This window comes from Rutidosis leptorrhynchoides, chromosome 1 (genome assembly GCF_046630445.1).
Source record: "Rutidosis leptorrhynchoides isolate AG116_Rl617_1_P2 chromosome 1, CSIRO_AGI_Rlap_v1, whole genome shotgun sequence".
Classification (NCBI taxonomy): Eukaryota; Viridiplantae; Streptophyta; class Magnoliopsida; order Asterales; family Asteraceae; genus Rutidosis; species Rutidosis leptorrhynchoides.
The window spans coordinates 236343773-236357538 of NC_092333.1; the positions used below are offsets into that span (position 1 = coordinate 236343773).

At 34.1% G+C, this 13766-nt stretch overlaps 1 pseudogene; it reads left to right on the top strand.

The window, feature by feature from the left end:
• Window positions 1-820: 820 nt before the first annotated feature.
• Window positions 821-13766, top strand: part of LOC139895940 (probable aldo-keto reductase 3) — a 105655-nt pseudogene continuing 92709 nt past the window's right edge.

The following is a 13766-nucleotide window of genomic DNA, read 5'->3' on the forward strand; positions in this document are numbered from 1 at the left end:
AGTTACATTTACCATGGTTAAACTAACTAATAACATAACAAGTAAATTACCTATTACATTAGTAACACTAAAACCGCATGCCACAAATAATAGACAATATTCATTGTCAACAACTTGACATAAGCAGCATAAACATCCACATTTTCACTTTAGCCATCCAAAATCATCTTTTATTTAACTTGGAACCCTACACAAGCAACCAAACACAATAAGATAAAATAAAGGTAAGATTGCAGTATTGATTTTAACATTAACAAACATATTTGGAACTTCATTACCATCAATCATATTACCATCAATATCCATCACAACTTGAATTCTACTCCTGTTTATTTTACTCTTAATAAAATAAAGGTAAGATTGCAGTATTGATTTTAACAATTAACAAACATATTTGAAACTTCATTGCCAACAATCATATTACCATCAGCATCCATCACAACCTGAATTCTACTCCTGTTTATTTTACTCTTGACAACATTGTGGAAATAACGCGAATTATTATCACCAACTCGTAACCATTCAACTTTTGCCTTTTATTTAAGAAACCGCTCCTCATCTAACAAAGCACCGTTATAAGCTTGTAACATGTGAGATTCATCCTCATGAATGTCAACTGAGAAAGGGTTTAAATCAAGGGCAAGTTGAGCTGCATCTAGTTCCATCTGCAGTTTTAAAACACGCTCATGTAAGTTCCCCTTCTGCCACATAATTTTTCTAGTCGACTTTTTGAGCATACGGAGCTTTTTGACCACTTTATACATGTGATGTCCATCCACCTCTTGAACCACCCATCTAAAACAGTGTTACGAAACTCATCATGGGTCACAAAGGTTTGATTGAAAAACTTGAAAATAGAAAGCGTCCATAAATATTACAGTATATATTTATGTTTTGAAAATAAGAAAAATAAAATGCGCTCTTCTACTAATTTTGATTGTTCTTTTTATAATAAAATTTAGAAATTAATAGTTGTTTTATTCCAAAAAAACAGAATGTACATTATTAATAAATTTTTAATTTTATAACCCTTAAAAAATGGTACACCGCATTTCCGTGAGACTTTTAAAGAGTACATTTCTTTTATAAATTACCGATGTGGGATATCTGGAGCCAAATATGACTACACATACTATCTTGATGCAGTAACTTTTATAAACATTTCATATTAAACCCTTGTCTTTTATTAATTGTTTATTTTAGCCCTCAAGTAGATCTTAATTTAATATATACTTGAACATCAGCCATTTACTTTTTACTTTATTTTAATTTTACTTTTTACTATATAGTCTTATATATCTTATATGTTACTCCATCCGTCCCGGATTAATTGTCCAGTATTCCTTTTTGGGACGTCCCAAATTAATTGTCCACTTCCAAATATGGAAAGTAAATTTGATGATGTTTACAATATTGTCCCTCATGAATTAATTAAATTACAAAGGTGAGAGAGATTTCTAATTAATTAGTTGAGGGTAAAACAGTAAAGTAAGAAAAAAGTACATAAAAAGTACAGTGTGATAATGACATTTCTTAAACTGTGTGTTTTTTGTTTGGGGACAATTAATCTGGGACGGAGGGAGTATATTATTTTTATAAAAATAACTTTGCTCTTGAGTAGTTGCAAATTAATATAAAAATAAAAGTCTTTATTATATAACTATAAAACTCATCTTTTAGAAAATCAAATAGTACTATAACGGATAAATATAATGCATACAAATTTAACACTTTGTATAAAATACATAACACTATACTAAATATACATACAAAATCTAATTGGAAAAACTTATCGTATTTAGCTTTTCTAAAAACTATTATGAGCTTTATCGATAAATAGATCATTAACTCTAACATTTTAGTGATATTTTACGTCATTTTTGCGTTGCATAAGTTAAAAAAAAAAAAATTGCTCCCATCAACTCGCCACTGATCCTATGTCCACTAGTGATATGAATGAAAAAGTTTGTCCAAATAAGCCTCTCCTTAACCTATTGTCTTGAGAGTCTCTAATCGGCCTACTAAGGGCCTTTTTTTTCCTACTCGCTCAGGGCACTAAAAATGTCAAGACCGACCCTACCTATAACATTAGTACGTGGTACACCATAAATCCTATACCATTACGTACGTGCTGCACAATATTGCACGATTCGGTTTGTTGTTATACAATAAAATAAACATGCTTTAGTGGAGACAACAGCTCATCAATAATATACTATCATTTCCTTGCTACAGTTAAAAGAAAAGAAAAAAAAAAACTGAGCAGGTGACCGTGAGTGGTCGTTGACTCAGATTGGAAGCGTTTAAAACAGTAACAGTATATAAGTCGATGTAGTTGAAGTGGTTCTTGGTGGTAGCAGTTATGGTGGTAATTATTCGAAGGTGATTTGGTTGATTGATCACATTCAAAGCAAAAGATAAAGAGGAGAGATATAGCGAGAGATGAGAATGAGAGAGAGGTGAAGATGGTAGTGGGTTTGAGTGGTGTTCGTAGGAAGCAAGAAATATAAGTTGTCCATGGTTGAAGCTCGTGGTTGAATAAGGGTGAGTGAGAGAGAGTGATTGAGGTGGTTCGTGATGGTGGTGAAAGGTGATGAAAGTGATGGTGGCCGGTTGTGGGATTGGTGGTGATGGCATAGTGGCCGATTTGTAGAGAGAAGAGGAAGAAGGTGGAATATATCTATATGCCTCATGCATAATAACATATTATATTTATAAAAAAAATTATGTCGATTGTCTCTTTGATTTTGTATAAAATTTACAGTACGATCTATGTGTTTTCTTATCGTGTATTATTCCACTTATTATGTGAATTACCTATCTTTTGCTTCCCCTAGATCACGGGTTATGTGCAAACAAGATCGAGGGTTGTGAATGTAAGATGCAAATAATGGAGTAATAGTAAAATAATTAAATGGGTCCAAATAGGTAAAATGCTTCACGCTCAATGACAAAATACCAACAACTGAATGCGTAATGCTTTAGTGACATCAAACCAATGAACACCTAATACGTGCACATGTATACAATAACAATTCTAAATAGTTAATACACATACACATGTACCACAATTCATGAGTAAAATAGTCGCATATATTTATGTATATATCCATACAAATCAGTTGGTGAAAAGAAGCAAAAGTGCAACAGTAACCTACTCCAATTATATGCACAGTATTTTATTAGTTAGCAGCCGCTGTGTTTGTTGGATTGTGCAGACACTATAACATGGATATATATTTCAAATTGAGATTTATTATCTATAATATATAATAAGATTAATAATATAATAATAATTAAAGAAATATAAACGTGTAGATTGTTAGCCGTCGCCTTTCACGGACTGAATTTTATTTTCCGTTGTTAATTAGTGGAGAATAAAGGTCTTCAGAAAAATCCCATATTTTTAAATTAACTATATGTATCTATTTTGGTCATTATGGTATCAAATTTGATCATAAATTATTAAATAAAACTTACATCAACTGTCCCTCTCATTTGTGGGTAAAATATAAAAATGTTTAAATTTATTGATTAGCTTTTGAATATATTTTTAATAAGCTTAAAATTTATATTACTCATATTCGGATTACGGTTTATTTTAAAATTATCTAAGTTTGAATTTAACTTATTTAAATGACCATCGAAAGATAAACGAGTACTTCTATCGTTTACTAAATAAATTCAAAACTATATAAATATACAATCAATATACCTTGCATATATATATATATATATATATATATATATATATATATATATATATATATATATATATATATATATATATATATATATATATATATATATATATATATTACACATAATGGTTCGTGAATCGTCGGGAATAGTCAAGGGTAATTGATTACATGAACATAATTCAAAGTTTTTGAAAACATCAACATTACAGACTTTGCTTATCGTGTCAAAACTATATAAAGATTAAGTTTAAATTTGGTCGGAAATTCCCGAGTCATCACAAGTTTCATAAATTGTTTCATAAAAATCTGCCCAAATGCATGCAGACTCTTCTAAACACAGCGGAAGCATCACATAAACTCAAGTACCTGTGAAAACATGCGAGTAAACTGTCAACACAAAGGTTGAGTGAATTATAGGTTTAAATAATTAAATAAACTTTAGACCACAAGATTTAAAAATGTTAGAAAACATTAAACATTATTCCATTATCGATGAGCCACCTGGTAACCACTTAATCCTTTATTTACCCTTGCCAAACACAATAAAAATATACATTGGACAGTGTATCTACAACAAAATATGAAGTACTAAACATTCCGATTATAAATTGCTAGCGCGACTAGCTCGAAATGGGGTTGTCAAACCTGATAGATCTATCCGTAGGATTCGCGTTCACCGGTAGAAACCAATGATTACAGTTACCAGACTAGGGAATATTTTTGTCCAACTCACAATGAATAATTTAAATTTAATTGTCACTTGAGTCTAAACGTAAAATAAAATGCATGTAATCACATCCCAAACATATACTTTGAAAAGTATGTAAAAAGGGACTATAACTCACCTTAATAGTAACGAAGTAACCAACATAATTTAGCGAACAGCAAATGAGTACAGTGATCAGGAATGATCACATGGCCGACCTATAAATAAAGCAGGTCGATATAAATAACTAACTTAGGTCAAGTCTTAGTATGATAGCTATTGTACATGTTGCAAGTAGTCATAGAACATTACTCAATATGCATCGGTTTGATCGGAACAGCTTACGGACACACACTTTCTATTTTTAGAAAGTTTCTATTTTTAGCAGGTTTCCATTTTTGGAAAGTTTCTATTTTTGGAAAGTTTCCAAATTTAGAAAGTTGTTATTTTAGGAAAATTTATAAGTTAGGAAAGTTTCCTTAATTAGAAAGTCAACAAAAGTCAACTGAAAGTCAGAGTCAACCTAAAGTCAACTCAAAAGTCAACCTTGGTCAAACATAGTCAACGTTAATTTTAAAAGTGTAAGTTATAATAATAATATAAGTTATAACGTTTATTAAAGTTAAATATGTCTAATTATGTCATAACATAAGTTTAATTAAATTAAAATGAATTATTAAAGTTAATATAAGTTCAAATGATATAATTAATATAACATAAGTATTTGATTAATTAATTAAATATTAGTCATAATATAAGTATTATTAATTAATAATAATTTTTAAATCATATCATAAGTATTATTAATTAATAATGAATTATTAATCATATCATAAGTTTCTAATTATAATTATTAAATTATAAGTATTAAATTATAATTAAATAATAACTAAGTCTTATAATAATTAAATAATTATTTAATCCTTATTATAAGTCTTATTATAATAATCTCATAATATAAGTTTAATACTTATCATAAGTATTTTTCCATCAATAATGAAGTATTATTAATCATATGTTTAATTAAAATGTTAATTAAATCATAAGTATTAATTAAATGATATAATAAATATATATCATAAGTTGTAAATAATAATAATTACTTTTTTTTATCATAAGTAATTAAATTATAATGAAATCCATTATTTATATCCTAAGTTTAATAATTAGTCAAAAGTTTTAAATCAAAAGTTCATCGGGTCGTATCCTGAGCCCCTGGTGTCGGTTTTCGGCGAGCCTTACATGTATCTCTGCCTAAGTAAACCACCCGACACTTTGGTACACTCAAGAACACCCCAAGAACAGTCCACAAGTCGTGTTATACAGCCAACACACTACTTGCAACTTCAATTTAATCAAAAACGTGTTTTGGACGTAACGGGTGATTCGTGGCTCGGATTGAGATGACCCGAACATGAAAGTTCGCCCCACCATCAGTCCTAACACACTAACACACCCTAAAGTCACCAAATATGGTCACAAAGTCGGACCAAACCTGGTTCATACCAAAATCACATTCAATCTTAACAAAATACCACTTTGATCATAACTAGGGTTCCGGGAATCGAAACGACATGAACCCGGTGTCTAAAATTAATGTCTTGATGAGAGGAACTCATTTATATACTTTATTTTTACTTTTATATCAGTTACAAAGTCAGAAACACACGAAAAAGCTGCTGTCCAAATTATATCAAACCGAAAACATATGTAAACGAGCAATTCTACGCATACAATCAACATTGCAACAACTAATAATCATCATACTATTAATAAATTATCAAAATACAGAAAAGTAAGGAAAAATTAAAAGTTCTAGGGTTAGGGTTTATACCCTAATCAAGAAACGAGAAGTATAATCGCGTAGAGAACGGAACGAGGAACGCGTTTATGTAGATGATCTCTTGATCCAAGCTTGATTTTGGTTGATGATGATGATGATATGGTGATGATTGGCGACGGCCAAGGAGGGAGAAGGAGGAGAGAAAAATGCAAATTAGGTTTAGGGAATTATTTGTGGAATGATAAAATAAATTGTCAAAAAAAAGAAATCAAGGGAATTACTCCCCCCTCCCATGAGGCTTCGGCCGAAATTCTTAGTGGGGTGGGACCCACTTGGTCCATCTCACTTAAATGTAAATTCCTGATGGCCCGAAATCCCGGACGAGTCCCGAAACGCGAAAACGCACTTACGCGATTAAAAATCCGGAAAGTTAACAAACGCGCGACGAAAAATAAATATAAATACACTATATAATAATATGATCTTAAAATATCATATTTAAAATAATTAGGATTTAAATATCCCAAAAACGCGTCCGTTGGTTTAAAAACTGAAAAGATTCGCCGGATAGAAATCCGCGATTCGTATAAACGTACGTTTTAAAATATGAATACATATATTCACATAACACATAATAATTAATATATTATTACTAAAATAATAATATAGGTCATGAAATGACGTAACACAATTAACAGTTAACGGTCGTTAAATAATTAACGGTAAAAGATAACGGAAAAAGTAGGGTCGTGACAATACCTTCCCGTTACGGAAATTTCGTCCCGAAATTTAAGCAGGTGCAGGGGTTGACTCAGCATCTGGGAACAAATGCGGGTACTTCTGCTTCATCTGATCTTCACGCTCCCAAGTGAACTCGGGACCGCGTCTAGCGTTCCATCTAACCCGGACAATAGGAATTCGGCTCTGCTTAAGAGTCTTAACTTCTCGATCCATAATTTCAATAGGTTCCTCAATAAAGTGTAGTTGCTTATCAACATGAAGTTCTTCTAAAGGAATAGTCTTGTCGGCCTCGGCCAAACACTTCTTTAAATTCGATACATGAAAAACATCGTGAACAGCACTGAGTTCTTGTGGCAACTTCAAACGATAAGCCGCCGGTCCAACTCTCTCAACAATCTCAAACGGTCCAACAAAACGAGGACTTAGCTTTCCCCTCTTACCAAAACGGATCACACCCTTCCAAGGTGAAACCTTTAACATAACACGATCACCAACTTGAAATTCCACATCTTTCCTTCCCCTATCGGCATAACTCTTTTGCCGACTTCTAGCGGTTCTCAACCTTTCCTTAATCTGTACAATCTTCTCGGTAGTCTCGTGAATAATTTCTGGACCTGTGAGTTGAGCATCCCCAACCTCATTCCAACAGACAGGAGACCTACACTTCCTACCGTACAGAGCTTCAAATGGTGCGGCTTGAATACTTGCGTGATAACTGTTGTTATAAGAAAACTCGGCTAGCAGCAAATATTTATCCCACCCATTACCAAAATCAATAACACACGCTCGTAACATATCTTCTAACGTTTGAATGGTCCTTTCACTCTGACCATCCATTTGAGGATGATAAGCGGTGCTCATATCTAACCTAGTTCCCAAGGCTTCCTGTAAAGATCGCCAAAACCTCGATACAAATCGACTGTCTCGGTCCGAAATAATGGATACAGGAACACCATGCCTAGAAACAATCTCCTTCAAGTATAAACGAGTAAGCTTCTTCATTGAATCTGTTTCCCTGATCGGCAAAAAGTGAGCCGACTTAGTGAGTCGATCTACAATCACCCAAATAGTGTCATAGCCACCCGCAACTCTCGGTAACTTTGTAATAAAATCCATTGTAATTCCTTCCCACTTCCACTCGGGAATCTCGGGTTGTACCAACAGTCCAGACAGTTTTTGATGTTCAGCTTTAACCTTAGCACAGGTCAAACACTTAGCCACATATGTAGCCACATCACCTTTCAAATTTGGCCACCAATACAACTCCTTAAGATCATGATACATCTTTCCTGAACCAGGATGAATAGAGTACCTAGACTTATGAGCCTCATCCAAAACAAGTTGTCGCAGTTCACCAAACTTCGGAACCCAAAGACGTCCTGCAAAGTACCTAGTACCATCTGCTCGAATCTCAAATTTCTTAGCCATACCTCTTACGTTCTCTTTCACAAAATTCTCTTCCTTTAAGGCTTCTTGTTGTGTCTCAAGAATCTGCCTTGCGAGGTTTGTTCTAATTGTCATATTTAAGGCTCTAAACCTGCGAGGTTCAGCCCTTTCTTTACGACTCAACGCATCAGCCACAACATTGGCCTTACCCGCATGATACAAAAGTTCACAATCGTAATCATTCAACGTCTCAATCCATCTTCGTTGTCTCATGTTCAACTGTTTCTGATCGAGGATATGTTGAAGACTTTTGTGATCTGTGTACACAGTACTCTTGACCCCATACAAATAATGTCTCCAAATCTTAAGTGCAAAAACAACGGCCCCCAACTCTAAATCATGAGTTGTATAGTTCTGCTCGTGAATCTTCAACTGACGTGATGCGTACGCAATAACTTTATTTCGCTGCATTAAAACACAGCCAAAGCCCTGAAGCGAAGCATCACAATAAACAACAAAATCATCATTACCCTCAGGTAGTGACAATATCGGAGCGGTAGTCAACTTCTTCTTTAAAATCTGAAAAGCAGTCTCTTGTTCATCCTTCCACTCGTACTTCTTCCCTTTATGCGTTAAAGCAGTCAGAGGTTTTGCAATACGAGAGAAATCTTGAATGAACCTTCGATACTAACCTGCCAATCCTAGGAACTGACGAATCTGGGTAGGAGTTTTTAGAGTTTCCCACCTTTCAATCGCCTCAATCTTAGCAGGATCAACTTGAATCCCTTGCTTACTAACAATATGTCCAAGGAATTGAACTTCTCGTAACCAGAATGCACACTTAGAGAACTTAGCGTACAATTCTTCTTTTCTCAACAGATCAAGCACTAACTTCAAATGTTCCTCGTGCTCTTCATCCCTCTTCGAATAAATAAGGATGTCGTCGATAAACACAATAACGAACTTGTCCAGATAGGGTCTACACACACGGTTCATGAGGTCCATGAACACAGCAGGTGCATTCGTCAATCCGAACGGCATAACAAGAAACTCAAAGTGACCATAACGGGTGCGAAAAACAGTTTTCGAAACATCAGATTCTTTAACACGCAACTGATGATAGCCGGAACGAAGATCGATTTTTGAATAAACAGATGAACCCTGAAGTTGATCGAACAGATCATCAATTCTCGGAAGAGGATAACGGTTTTTAATAGTAAGCTTGTTCAACTCACGATAATCAATGCACAAACGAAAAGAACCATCCTTCTTCTTAACAAATAGAACAGGAGCTCCCCAAGGGGATGAACTAGGATGAATAAAACCTTTATCTAACAACTCACGGAGTTGACTTGACAATTCTTGAAGTTCAGAAGGCGCAAGATGATAAGGAGCACGTGATACAGGAGCAGCACCGGGAACAAGATCAATTTGAAATTCTACCGCGCGTTGCGGCGGAAGGCCAGGTAAATCTTCGGAAAATACCTCGGGAAAATCTCTAACAACATGAAAATCTCCAACACTCTTCGTTTCTCTTTCGGAATCAACAACATGGGCTAGAATAGCATGACAGCCTTTGCGAAGATGTTTAAGAACCTTCAGACAGCTAATAAGATTTAACTGTCGGCACCTCTTATATCCAAAAACCATTAGCGGCTCTCCAACCACATCAGTAATACGAATAGCTTTATCATAACACACAATCTCAACACGATTCGCAGATAACCAATCCATTCCAATAACAACATCAAAACTACCAAGTTCAATCGGTACCAAATCTATCTCAAAATCTCTACTAGCTAAACTAATGTTACACTTACGATGCACAGTCTTAGCAGTGAGTACCTTACCATTAGCTATTTCAACAGCATAAGTATTGTCTAAAGGAGTTAACGGTGTTTTGATTTTTGGACTTAATTTACTCGACACAAAACTTAAATCAGTGATAATGCTAAAAACGAACATATATTTCATAGCATTATTCCTCAAGAAAGACAAGCTTTTAGTTGCAATTGTTCTATTTAAAAGTGATATTCGTTTAAATAATAAAAGGTGAAGACAAAAGACAGATTCGACGAATTGAAGACGCAAAGGTCCAAAAAGCTCAAAAGTATAAAATACAATCAAAGTGGTTCCAATTATTGATAAGAAACGTCTCGAAATTACAAGAGTACAAGATTCAAAACGCAAAGTACAAGATATTAAATTATTCGCAAGGACGTTCGAAAATCCGGAACCGGGACCAGAGTCAACTCTCAACGCTCGACGCAACGGACTAAAAATTACAAGTCAACTATGCACATAAATATAATATAATATTTAAATAATTCTTATAATTATTTATATATTATATAATATATTATAAACCGTCGGCAAGAAATGCTCCAAACTTGTGTGAGCTGTAAAAGCAAACTCCGCGAGTTGCGGAGTTTGCAGTGCAAAAATTACGCGAGTCGCGGAGTCCACCTGGACAAAAATCCCTATAAAAGCAAACGAATTCTGATCATTTTAGATATCAATATATATCCATCCATCTATCTATACGTAATATTTATATTTATATTTTATATTTTAATTTTAATTTTAATCCTAATAATAAGGGTATGTTAGCGAATGTTGTAAGGGTGTAAGTCGAAATTCTGTCCGTGTAACGCTACGCTATTTTTAATCATTGTAAGTTATGTTCAACCTTTTTACATTAATGTCTCGTAGCTAAGTTATTATTATGCTTATTTAATCCGAAGTAATCATGATGTTGGGCTAATTACCAAAATTGGGTAATTGGGCTTTGTACCATAATTGGGGTTTGGATAAAAGAACGACACTTGTGGAAATTAGACTATGGGCTATTAATGGGCTTTATATTTGTTTAACTAAATGATAGTTTGTTAATGTTAATATAAAGATTTATAATTGGATGTACCCATAAATTACCATATACAATCGATCGGACACGATGGGCGGGGTATTTATATGTACGAATAATCGTTCATTTAACCGGACACGGGAATGGATTAATAGCCACTAGAATAATTAAAACAGGGGTGAAATTATGTACAAGGACACTTGGTATAATTGATAACAAAGTATTAAAACCTTGGGTTACACTCAGTCGACATCCTGGTGTAATTATTAAACAAAGTATTAAAATCTTGTTACAGTTTAAGTCCCCAATTAGTTGGAATATTTAACTTCGGGTATAAGGATAATTTGACGAGGACACTCGCACTTTATATTTATGACTGATGGACTGTTATGGACAAAAACCAGACAGACATATTAAATAATCCAGGACAAAGGACAATTAACCCATGGGCATAAAACTAAAATCAACACGTCAAACATCATGATTACGGAAGTTTAAATAAGCATAATTCTTTTATTTCATATTTAATTCCCATTATTTTATATTTAATTGCACTTCTAATTATAGCACTTTTATTTATTGTTATTGTATTTAATTGCACTTTTAATTATCGTACTTTTTAATTATCGCAAGTTTATTTTATCACACTTTTATTTATCGCAATTTCATTATCGTTATTTACTTTACGCTTTAAATTAAGTCTTTTATTTATTTAATATTTTACATTTTGTTTTAACTGCGACTAAAGTTTTAAAATCGACAAACCGGTCATTAAACGGTAAAAATCCCCCTTTATAATAATAATATTACTTATATATATATTTGTATTTTTTTTAAATAAAACTAATATAGCGTTAAGCTTTGTTTAAAGATTTTCCCTGTGGAACGAACCGGACTTACTAAAAACTACACTACTGTACGATTAGGTACACTGCCTATAAGTGTTGTAGCAAGGTTTAAGTATATCCATTCTCTAAATAAATAAATATCTTGTGTAAAATTGTATCGTATTTTATAGTATTTTCTTGTAAAATTTAATAGCTATTTTATATACACCTCGCATAACATCAATCAGCCCCTGAATCAAATAGTACATAAACTGATAAATCGTTGACCGAGAACGTACCAGTAATAAGTTTAGGATCTTCCTCAGCACCCCTGGCGTTAATGTTGAACGCTCTACCACGCGCAGTCTCTGCAGTCTTCTTGTTGTGACAGGCATCACGAAAATGCCCCGGCTTCCCACACTCGTAACAAACTCTCGGATTACCACCATTATTCAACTTTCCATTAACATTACCATTACCACCTCTATTACCAGCATTATTACCATTATTACCACCTGCAGCAGGAGTAGCAGAACCCGTCAGAAGCACCGTACAATCCTTAGCAATGTGTCCCTGTTTGGAACACCTCTTGCAAGTCACGGTACAGAAACCATCATGAGCCTTGTAACAACGTGGACACACACGCTGACTGCGGTTATTCGAACCAGAAGTATCCTGCTTTTTCTGCTGATTCTGGTTTTGATTGCGGTTATTATCCCACTTTCTCTTCCCATTATCAGCTTTCTTAACAGCCTCTTCACTGGTTTCGGTTACAGCAGCCTTGCTTCTTCTCAGGATCTTATCATTCAACTTATGAGCCATTGACATCGCGGCCTCAATAGTCTGGGGCTCACTAGATTCAACTCCATGTTCAATCTTCTCAGAAAATCCATCAATGTAAGCTTCAATCTTAAGATTCTCATCGGCATAAACATTAGGGCATAACAAAGTCAACTCAAAGAACCTCTGCTCGTAGGCATCTAATTCGGTGCCCTTCATTTTCAAGTTTTTAAGTTCAACCTCTAACTTCTTAAGCTCACCCCTAGGACGGTAGCGGGTGATCATTCTTTCCTTGAAATTATTCCAAGTTAAACCATAAGCCACATCATTTCCTAAACTGTTAACCAAGTTGTTCCACCAGGTCAATGCACTATCCTTCAAAGTGCAGCTAGCAAAACTAACCTTGTCCTCCTCTCGAACTCGACTAACCCTGAAAATAGACTCGATTTTCTCAAACCAGCGGGTAAGTCCTATGGGTCCTTCTGTACCACTGTATTCCTGTGGGCGACTCGCCATGAATGTTTTGTGGGAGCATCCCACCTGATTGTTGTTCGCATTAGCATTTGCATTAGCATTCGCTGCCATAGCAGCAGCTATCCCTTCGGTAACAAGACGTTGGATACGGGCTTCGTTGGACTCTCTAGGAGGCATGATCTTCAAAACAGAATAACACAATCGTTAGTACTAAGAATAATACCAGTGTTATAAAGGAATAGATCGAACACGAAAAGATTAACCATTAAAATAATAGTCAGTAACCACTATGAGTAATAACATGACAGTTATGATTGTTATAGAAATAACCACCACATGCATACATATTTTATGATAACATCATACAACATACATAGCACCTAACATACATGATCTACATTACGCATAATATAACATGCCAAGAGTCACAACATCAGAAATAAAATGTGATAATGATAATAGATGTCATAAAAATAACCATCCATACATAATGAAAAACATC